The sequence below is a fragment of the Olea europaea genome, unplaced genomic scaffold (genome assembly GCF_002742605.1).
Source record: "Olea europaea var. sylvestris unplaced genomic scaffold, O_europaea_v1 scaffold2375, whole genome shotgun sequence".
Classification (NCBI taxonomy): Eukaryota; Viridiplantae; Streptophyta; class Magnoliopsida; order Lamiales; family Oleaceae; genus Olea; species Olea europaea.
The window spans coordinates 134,499-143,642 of NW_019241891.1; the positions used below are offsets into that span (position 1 = coordinate 134,499).

The 9,144-nt window shown below is 29.2% G+C and overlaps 1 long non-coding RNA gene across 2 annotated transcripts; it reads left to right on the forward strand.

The window, feature by feature from the left end:
- The first annotated feature begins 6,839 nt into the window (after nt 1-6,839).
- Nucleotides 6,840-8,643, forward strand: LOC111381797. 2 transcript variants are annotated; one of them, XR_002700404.1, is made up of 4 exons: nt 6,840-6,913; nt 7,325-7,394; nt 7,604-7,826; nt 8,355-8,643. It is a non-coding gene; the product is annotated as an uncharacterized LOC111381797 (long non-coding RNA). The 2 variants fall into 2 exon arrangements; XR_002700403.1 differs by having other exon boundaries at nt 7,604-8,643.
- Nucleotides 8,644-9,144: the final 501 nt, after the last annotated feature.

A 9,144-nucleotide genomic window follows, 5' to 3' on the forward strand; every position in this document is an offset into this window, starting at 1 on the left:
AATTTGTAAAACCTTTGTAAAGAGGTTCTGAAAAATTTTTAATGCAATCTAAAACTTCTAACCAAGAATGGAAAATTCCTGGAGTTCTTCCTTTAATAACAACATAAAATTTAAACCTTTGCTTATTCTGACTAAAGTGTTCTGACAATGCATTCATGCATGCAAAAAAATATTTTTGGTCTTTTGGATTCTTATTATAAGAAATCCATAAATTGTCTAAGATGCATTTCTCTTCTTTAGATAAAGAAATATACGGTAAAATTTTAAAAGAAATATTACTATTGGGAAAGACTATGAGTTCTTGGTTTCCAAACCTTAGTCTGTCTTGTAACATTGGTCTGTTCTGGTTAAATGGAGTCTGTGGTAATAGTCTTGATGCAAATGAATTCCCAGGTGGAATTCCTGGTCTTATAGGCCTTGGCCTTGTAATCTGTATAAAGAAATTATATTAAACAAATTTAATAATTTCTTTCTATTATTATTCTACTTAATATGTCTGCTGCCTTATTATCACTACCTTTAATATGCTCAAATTCTATATTAATTCCTGTATTTGTGATTCTATCTATAAAATTTAACCATCTTCTTCTGCTACTTCTTTTTGAATCTATTTTCATTTTATTAACAAAAGAAACTATGGCAATACAATCTGTTCTTATAGTTATTTCTTTCTTAGATATAATGAATAATTCAAAACTATCTAATGCATAATTAATAGCTAATAATTCTACATCTATACTGCTTAAATTTCCTTTTTCCTTATAATTTTCACTATTATACTTACAAATTCTTTCTGTACTTTTATCAGTATATTTATTGGGTTTGCATATTAAAATAGCTCCCCATCCTGTCATACTTCCATCTGTTTCTATAATTAAGTATTCTGAATCTAAAGGTATAGCCAATTCTGGTAATGTTTTTATTTTTTCTTTTATTTGTTGAACTAATTTTATATCTTCTTGATTAAAAAATCTTTGTCATGTAGGAGATGTCTTTGCATATAAAGGTCCTGCAATTTTTCCTAAATCTTTTATAAATGGTCTAGCATAATTTACCAATCCTAAAAATTTTTGTATTTGTTTTAAATCTTCTAGTTTATCTGGGAATTCTAAAGCTTTCTTAGCAATATGAGGTTGTAACTTAATTTTACCTTCTCCTATATTAACTCCTAAGAAGTCTATAAATTCTTTAAATAAAATTATTTTCTTTTTACTAATTATTAAACCATGTTTAATAAATTCTGAGAATACTATTTGTAAATGTCCTCTATGTTCTTGTTTATTTTTACTAAAAACTAAAATATCATCAATATATACTATTACAAACTTACTATGTTTATTAAAAATACTTTCCATTTTTCTTTGGAAAATACTTGGTGCATTCTTAATTCCAAATGGCATTACAAGCCACTCAAAATGTCCTTCTGGACAAGTAAAGGCTGTCCACTTAATACTTTCTGGGTGCATCTTTACTTGCCAAAATCCTGATTTTAAATCAAATTTGCTAAAGATTTTACAATCTTGTATTTTATTTATTAACACTGTCTTGTCTGGTATATTATAAGCATCATCTATGGTATTGTCATTAAGTCTTTTATAATTAATAACCATTCTATTTTTTCCTCTAACAATTTCTGAATGTTTTCTGACTATAAAGGCTGCTGATCTATGAGGACTTTCTGATTTTCTAATAACTCCTAATTCCAAGAGTTCTTTTATATGTGCTTTAAAATCTTCTATATCTAAATTTGTTGCTTCTATGTTCTTAATTTTAATTATGTATTCTAGATTCTTTATTTTTAACTCACATAGGATTTTATCTTTTTCCCAATATTTTAGAATATTTTCTCCTATTATTTCCATTTTTTCTAGTCTAGAAATTAAATTTTCTATTTCTTGTTCTGTTATCAACATATCACAAATTTTCTCACTATCAATTAACTCTATAGTTCCAAAGTCTATGTTTTCTAATTCATCTTCTTTTATATTTTCTTCTAAATTATCTTCTTCTATTAATTGACATTCTCTTTCTTTTTCACACTTACAGTTATTACTACTACTTCCACCACGCTTCTCTATGCACTCTGATGGGAAATAAGTGGTTTGTGTTGGTGTAAATAGGGTATGTTTTTGTAAATGTAAGAAATCTTTAGTAATTGTAACACTTCCATTGTCTTTTAATAAAAAACTTAATCCTATAATAAAATCTGTATCTTTAATATTTAAGGGTCTAACCCAGACTGATTCTTTTGGTAAGGTATATTCTATACTTCTACCACAATTTGTCTCAAAACTAATCTTACTATTTGATTGTAATAATTCTTTATAAGTATAAAGTTCTCCATCCATTTGTTGTGCTTCTATTGGTTTATCTAAGTATATTATATATTGTTCTGGTATTAGTTTTTTATTAATTATACAATTACTACATTCTGAGTCTATTAATCCTAAACATTTTATTTCATATTGTCCTATTCTTATATAACATTTTACCTTAATACTTTTAAGTTTTTCTGGATTACATATTACTTGAACATATTCTTTTTCTTTATATTCTAAACCTTGACTATGTTCTTCTATTTCTATTGATTTTCCTTTATTATTATATTCTAACATTTCTATCTTATTTATTATAAATTTCTGCATTTCTTCTAAACTTTCAATTCTCTTCCTAAGAATTTTTATTTCTGATATTTCAATTTTTTCTTTTAAAATTTCTGAATTAACTTCTTCTTTTTCAATAAGACTTTTTTCTTCTAAGAATTTTATACATGCTTCTTTATAACATTCTAAACATTTAGCTCTAAGCTTTCTTACTGGATACCAGTTACATAAATAACAAGCTATATTATCTGCTCCTTTATATTTTTTGCCAATTATGTAAGCATTCTATAGTTATACTATTCATTAAATTTAATTCTTCTTCTGATTCTGATTCTTCTTGTAATTTTATATTAGAAAATTCATCTATTATTTCATAATCATATTCTTTATTACCTTCTAAATCTATGTCTTCTATTGATATAATACTATAAATAGATTCTTTGTCTGAAATATATTCATCTAATTGTATTAAATCTTCATTAGTACATTCTATTAGTGTACTCTTTTTATCATAATTATTTATTCTTTTTGGACAAGTTTTGGATAAATGTTCATTACTATTACAAACATAACAACTAAGCCTATTTTTATAAGTTCTTTCTGGTTTAAATTTCCTTACATGTCTTTTTTCATCTAAATATGATTTTCTTTTATTAGATTTCCTAAGAAAATATCTTTTCTTAAAAGGTCTTTTATTCTTTCTTTCTTTATTATTATACTTATTTTTTCTTGAGCTAGAGGCTCCATAAGTTTATGGAGTAAAAATATCTTTACAAAATTTATAGTCTGTTTTCTTAAGTTGTTTTTGAATTTGTAATTCTACACATTTATCTTTTAAACATCTTATTACATGTTGTATTCTTTGTCCTATACTCCATTGTTTTTCTGGTTCTTCTTTAACTGATGGCAGATTATTCCATTTATCTGTAATTTCTAATCCTAATGGTCCTGGTAATTTATGAAACAATTTATTTCCTATTTCTTGATTAAATGTATTTCCTGATATTGAAGTTAAATAATGATATTCGTTTAAAAAGTTCTTAACATATCTTCCTTTAGTCCATTTGTAAAGACTAAGTTGTTCTAAATCTCTCATAGCTTTTCTTTGTATACTCATGTGTCCTGAATTAGGGTCTGCTCCAGTTATTAATATCTGTATTTTATTAACAAAATTATAAGGATTACTTCCCATACTAACTAATTGTTCAAATTCTTGTTTCTTTTCTAATTTAAAAGCTTCCCACATAACTTTTACACTTTCTCCTAAAAATGTTTCTAAATATCTATACATATCTAAAACTTCCATTTCTTGAAAATTTCTAATATAATGTCCTATTATAGTATTCTTCCATACATCTATAACATTATTCCATGTCTGTGGACCAGTGTCTTCAGCCACTTTTATAAGAACTCTAATTCATACATGCATGTAGGAGTCAAATCAGCCACCAATTGATACCATTAATAGTTAAATTATTCTTCAAGTTCTCCGTTTTCCAAAATAATTCAATTCAATCCTTGAATTTTTTTTTTATTCTTGCAACCCATGTTTTCTTTGATTCAATTCAAGTCCTTCACCTTCCAAAATATTCAGTTCGACCTCCAAACATTTCAATCTTCGATTCATGGTCCGGATTAACTATTGAATTGTTACAACTTGGTCCCCAACTTTTGGATTTCGCTCTTTTTTCGCTTCATTCCTTCAATTTCTTTTCCTTCATAAAATCTCACCTATTAAACATAAAAGACAAAATTTTAGAATATAATTTATCAAAAAAATCATCAAATATCACTATTTAAGGTACCAAATAAGTGCATAAAATACACTTATCAGTATATTAATAAAAACATACAACTCAAGCGCCTATATATCATTGATAGCTTCAGCTTCTGATTTTTATATTTACAAATACGGTTGCTTATTATTGTTTTCTCTTTCCATTGACAAGATGTTAATATTCTTAGAGTTCTTGTTATTCTATCTGCCTACTCTAATCACATCATTTATAATATTAGTTTTTGACCTTTTGCAAAAGGTGTTGATAGTGGTGGGGAATGATTCCATGACGGCAAAGGCAATTGTTTTCATTTTATGGGTCGAGAAGTATTGGGGAATGTTTTCTTTTCCTATTGATAAGATACTAAAGATCGTGTTAATTTATATTCCTACTTTTAGAACGATATCTTTCATATTACTTTTTCCACATTTTTCCCAAAGAAGTTGATAGCAGTGAGGAATGCTATGATAATTGCAGTGCTTAATGTTTTCACCCTATGGATTGGAAAGTAGTCAAGAATATATTCGGATCCTATCGATAGGATGTTAATGTTTTTGTTATTTTCTTTGCCTACTTTGTCGTGTTGTTTTGTTCATTAATTTTTCGCGCTTTGCGAACATTCTGATGATAGTATGATAGCGTGAGTATTAGAGGATTGATTTTTGGGTACGTACGTCATGTAATTATTTCACTATTTTTCCTTACAATTTGTACGTCATGTAATTATTTCACTATTTTTCACGTAATATATTGTGATTTTTTTAATATTTATTTATTTATTTATTATTATTATTATATAGGTTTGGTGGCTTCGATATAACCTTTTTCTGAAGAAAGGCTTTCTACTGGAAGAATGTGAAGGACGACAAGTCAACCATCTAGTATTGCAAAACTGATAGCAAATTGCTTTTATTTTTCTTTTATTTTTATTTTTCAGTGTAGCAAAACAAATTTTTAACAAAGAATTATTTTTCTCCGAATATAAATGATTTTTGCTTGATAAATCCTAAGTTGGATTGAATGAGCTGCTTTATCATACCTTGACGATGTTTCAAATTGTGAGGTTAAATGGCATAACAAAGTTTTGCTACTGTTCACATATTTGATTGTGATTTGCTTAACACGTATAGTTAATTAAAAGTACTCCCAAACAAACTGTTAATTGACTATGATTGGCAATAAATTCGTTGAATATAAAATTTCATAGACATAATTAAGACAATTAACAATAAAACTAACGATATTTTTTTTATATAATTAAAAAGAATTTATTTCTTTATTTTTGTAAATTTAATGACGGAGTCAGGTTCGTTGAGAGAAATAGAATCCTTATTTTCTCATAATACAGCTTAAAGTTTTTAGCAAAAACATCAATTAGGCAGCTAAAGTAAATTGAGCGAAACCTATTATGGAAGTGAGCTTAATAATTGATTACCAATTTGCAAATTATATAAAAATAAATTATTCTCATTTTTTAAAATATAAAATTTTAACTTTTGGGGGAATAAAAATTAACTTTGAGTATAAATTTTGACATGCAGGTCGTTAATTTTTCTCTTTGGGGTTGAGGCCATGTTAAAGAATCAATCCTTCAATTTATTTTTATGCTTTAAATTGCTTTTTATTTAGATCTTTTATTAATTTGACTCGATTTATAAGTGTATTGGTGAGCATTCAAATTAAAACTATATTGTTCGGATGCAACCACATACCTAACCAATTAAGAAAATTTCGTGTACAGATCTCGATTATGGGATTTCTGTGCCCTTTAGAAATCCTAAGGCTAGCAAAGGATAGAAAAATCATCGCCTAAAGGGTTTCTTGAAAACTGGTCACCATTGGCTTAGTAGAGAGGCCAAATCACGTATTATAATTTCCATATTTTGAGTTATAGAGAAACCACAGCTAATAGTTAAAAAAAACATGTTTTGGTTTATTATGTAAAATAGAAATATAAAAGAGCAATTAACATCGTTACATCACTAAGAGCACGCTTTCGACTTGAACAGTAATTATGCTAGCTACTTCCCTCCAACCAAATAGTTTGAAATAAACTATAGAAATGGATTAAAATTTACAAAGTCCAACCTAATGCTGACTCTGCAATGTAATAAATAATACAACCCTGATATACGTACGCATACCGATCATAATTTTTTTACCTTAGCAATCCTGTCCAATCAGTGCAAAGTGAATTAGTCCCACCTAGCTGATCCACGTTCCTATCAGAAGACTCAACTCGTATGAAAATAATTGTGTAACATAATAAAGTCGAAGTTATAAATCATGATTATTTATAAATAATAGTAAGGGGGAGAGAGGAAGTTGAAATCACAAGAAACAAAAAGAACATCCTTGGCTTGTATTATTTTGGGAATAAGAATAGCTAGATGCCTTCCATTGGTTGTCGTATTTGTGTGTGTTCAAAGCCGAGTCTCTATATAACCACTTGAAATTATATTATCACCTTAAAGCTTCCTGCGTTGACATTTGAGCTAAATTAAAGTTTAGCTCTTCGGTTGCAGAAAAATGGTAAGCTCTTCGAAAAGTAAGCCTCTAAATTGATTTAGAATAAGAATGATTTGAGCATTATTGTTTAGTTCATGGGTTTTTTTTGTCTAAATTCTTGAAAATCTTATACGTAAGTTGTCTCTTTCAGTAGTGCGAAGTTTCAAAGATTCTTGCTTATTGGAAAAACGTCCGGTTGTTATTCTCAGGGTATTTTTCGAAATGATTGTTGGAAGATTTTGTGAATAATGACGCCGAAATAAGTATAATGATGGTGACAAAGCCGAGGCAAGAGTTGGACTCTTTGTCCTTAAGTCGAATTTGCCCCGCAACTGTCTAAATTCTTGAAAATCTTATACGTAAGTTGTCTCTTTCAGTAGTGCGAAGTTTCAAAGATTCTTGCTTATTGGAAAAACGTCCGGTTGTTATTCTCAGGGTATTTTTCGAAATGATGAAACTCAGCAACCAAAGCTGGGAGGAAGGAGAGCTACTACATTCGTATTTGGTAACTTACTTCTCGATAACATCAAGATTTTGCCGCCTAACAAGTCCTATTTGGGTTGACTCTCATCAATCATTTCTTGGATGGAATGACAGAAATTGTTTCATGCAGCGGAACCCAAAATTATTAGAAACAATGCTTAGTTCGTGTTTCTTTTTTTTCTTTTTTTTTTTTCTTGAGGATAATAAATTCGAGAATTTTCAATTATGCAGCTATGGCAGGACTGGAGACCTTGGCATTTATTTCAAATGGTGTGAGCTTAGTGACTTACTTTTTATGGTTACATGAACCTCAGCTTGACAAAATCAGCCACTGCACTGAAAAATTTCATGGGTTCTGCGTTTCTATTATCATTATCCGGAGGATTTATTTCGGATACATACATTTCGAGATTCAAGACGTGCATTGTTTTTAGATGCATAAAAGTAGTAGTAGGTAAAAACTCTTTATTATGTTCTGATTCATGCATGAATTTACTGTTATTTGATTCTCATCATCTTCAAAATGTTGTGTTAACAAGGAATCGGACTTTTCCTGCTTGATTCCAATCTGACTTTTTCCATGTAAATTAAATTTACGTAGTTAACTGGCAGTTTATACTAACCTCAGATCTATCAATTAATAAAAGTTTCTGAAACATTTGGATGATATTATTCATGTTATATTGGCTAATTATTAGTTAAATGATTAAGTGAAATAATAATAGCTCATTGATTTTGCAAAACCAAGATAGTGCACCAGCAATATAGTTGACCATGATACCAATTTATTAAAAAAATAATTTGCATGCATATATTTAATTATTGTTAAATGATGCTCGACATTTTTTAAGGCTCATTGATGCAGTCCATTTTTTTGGCCCTTTTAAATGGAATGTGACCCAGTTTTGGTACATTGTGCACAATCCCGCATTACTTTAAACCCGACTTTGACAAACTGTTGAGATGGTGTCACCTGTTGCAGGCAAAACCGTTGGATGCAAATGACCATTTATATCCCTTGACTTCTCTCATTTGTGCCGTGTGTTCGAGAGATTTCTAGGGCTTTCACCCGTCTTGTTCTCTGTTCATTCTCTCTCTGAAAACTCTTGGTTTTCATCTGTAATCTTTTTTGTTTTAAATGTTCTTGGTGAAATCTAGTATAGATTGTGGTATTCTTGTGATGATTATGTTCTCTGATTGAGCAGTTGGTTAGGTTACTCTGATGTAATCGATTTGTGAGAGAATAAGAGAGTTTTAGAGTCTGAGGGTTAGATCTTTTGATCATTTGTACCGTAATCCTTAAACACTTGATATTATTGTTGGGTTCTAGTGGATTACAGCGATAATCACCTAAGGTAGATGCTCAACGTGGTAACTAGTCCTTTGTGGGTGAACATTCGGGTCTACGGGAAAAAAATCTTGGTGTTCTTTCAATTTTTTGTTGTTGCTTTGTTGGTTTTTGGGACTATAAAATACTTACAGTGGTATTAGAGCTCCCCGATCTATGCTTATAACCTTCGATCTTGTCCTATGTGGTGTTCTTAATGGTCAGAACTCTCGATCTTCACAGATCCATATTTTTGAAGGATTCTTGATCTTCGTTCCTGTGGAGAAAGCAAAATAGTCTGGTATTCACTATTTTACATTGTCTGCTTGAGACGAGTTTTTAACCCTAAAATTAATCTTTCGATTCCTGTGATATTTTTTACCGTCTTCTTGGTTGAAACCCACGTGGATCTTCCTTTGTCTAGGGTTTCATACAAGAACCTTAG